General features: G+C 45.3%; 1 non-coding gene across 1 annotated transcript; it reads left to right on the plus strand.

The window, feature by feature from the left end:
• Positions 1–325: 325 nt before the first annotated feature.
• Trnar-ucu (transfer RNA arginine (anticodon UCU)) lies at positions 326–397 on the plus strand. Its single transcript has one exon. It is a non-coding gene; the product is annotated as a tRNA-Arg (tRNA).
• The last annotated feature ends 1598 nt before the right edge of the window (positions 398–1995 follow it).

Consider the following 1995-nt stretch of genomic DNA (forward strand, 5'->3'; position numbering starts at 1 on the left):
CATCATTTTTAAAGATTTATCAGTTGTTCTGACGTACCACGCAGCGCGTGTAACCCTCTTTGCTGTGATTGGCCCTTGAAGCCTTATAAGCTTGTGCACGTGCGCTTGGGTTTTATTCTGACGAAGGCCTGTCCCAGGCCGAAACGTCAATAAAGTTTGTTTGTTACCCGTTCGTCTGTTCGCCCTACGGTATTTTCACCATGCCCATCGCATCATCTTCTGACGTATATATGAGTGGCGCTGGGTGGCGCTGGCTACGACCCTCAAGCGTCAGATACAGTTGTAGTAAATATAAATACCCCAGAAAGTGAAGGAGAACACTGTCGCCCAGATAGCCGAGTTGGTAAGGCATTCGAGATCTAATCGAAAGGCGTGGGTTCGGACCCCACTCTGGGCGCGTGTTTTTCTTTCTTTCTTTCTCACGTAATTAATAATAAAAAAATATTGTAACGGTACAGAAAGTAGACCAGCCATTCCCCTATGCCTTTTTTGGCATTGTAGACTGCCGGAAGTTCTTTCTGTGTATATATATATATATAGCGAATCAGAAAATGGGACATGAGGGGCTCCATGAAATAAGACAGAAAATAAGGGTTGGCAGTCGAGAAAACCTCGTAAAGCAAAGGGGAGGTTGTGGTCGGTCATAGAAAGACATGAAGAATTTTTTGACTCGAAAAGAAAGTGGTGAAAAAATGCCCGCCGGGTGGGATTCGAACCCACGACCTCCAGAATACCGGTCTGGTGCAATAACCACTACGCTACAGGCGGGGCTGTTTCCCCAGCACTTTCTCGGGTATTTATGTTAAGATATTTTTGTGTCCTGCAGTTGGGGGTGGTAGCCAGCGCCACTCGGACTACTCGGGGTGAAGGGGACCTTTATTAACGTGAGTGTTAGCGTGTGCTTGTCGTGTGGGTGCTTATGACTCATAACCATCGTCCGGACAAACATTCTCATTGCAAACATCCAACCATCTACCCTTCATTATCAGCATCACATTCGGACTTCAATCCCGCCAAATTCCGCACCTTGAACTGGAAGACCGACCAACAAAACAGTTTCCTCTGTTTCCAATGCAAAATATTAATTTCAATCACGGGATGATGATGATTGTCGGACGCTAATGGCACAAAGCCAGCTAGGGCAAAGAGCTCCAATAAAGTGGTTATGTATGTATGAGGAAGGGGTAAACTCTAAAGTCGCTCAACAGGACCAAATCTAAAATCAGTATAAGCCCATTGGGATGGCTGGTGGAGAATGCCAGGTTGTGATTGTGCGCGGTATGAAATTAGGTCTTAGCATTCCACTTCTGCTAAATATTTGAAAACACGCTTGGCCGAAAACATGGGATCGGCAGAGAAGAAAATCGGCGGGCGTAGGGCCTCTCCGCCCCTGCTACAACGACGTCTTAAAGGCCCTATGAGCAGATAACAGTGTGTTGCAGGCATTTCACCAGCCGTTGCCAAGAAAAAGCAACTTCTGTGAATCTGTTGTGTGTGGAAGTGTTTTGTGGTCCCAAGTGTGGTTTTAGTACGAATAATGTGTTGTATGTCCGTTTCCTCCTCTTATTTCCCTGTTTTGCGAAGATGTTGTCTGATATGTGGATTCATGTTGGTTGTGTTGTAATGTTGTTATGTCTACTGTATTCAAGAGTGTAGCAGCATCGGCAGATCCGCGGTTTGGTTCCTGTCTATCCCACAGTGGCCAGGAAGCGAGAATTTTTTATGTTGAGCTTTGAGGCATATGCCGACGTAAGATCCTTAAAGACACGATTGATTGCATAATTTTTTGAACGCTTTCCAGACGAAAGCGCAGGTACAACACCAAGACAATCCGTATACACTGATGACTTTAAAATTTGATGTTGTGCAATGTTATGTAAAACAGTTTTAATACCGTGTGCTTCAGCTGTGAAAATGCTATTCTGGAGGTTTACCCTTTTACACGCATTAAAGTTCGGTCAGTGCGCAGCACAAGACACAGCCTTAGCAGCCGTG

This window comes from Haemaphysalis longicornis, unplaced genomic scaffold (genome assembly GCF_048455015.1).
Source record: "Haemaphysalis longicornis isolate Haplotype H1 unplaced genomic scaffold, Haemaphysalis longicornis Haplotype H1 scaffold_1, whole genome shotgun sequence".
Lineage (NCBI taxonomy): Eukaryota > Metazoa > Arthropoda > Arachnida > Ixodida > Ixodidae > Haemaphysalis > Haemaphysalis longicornis.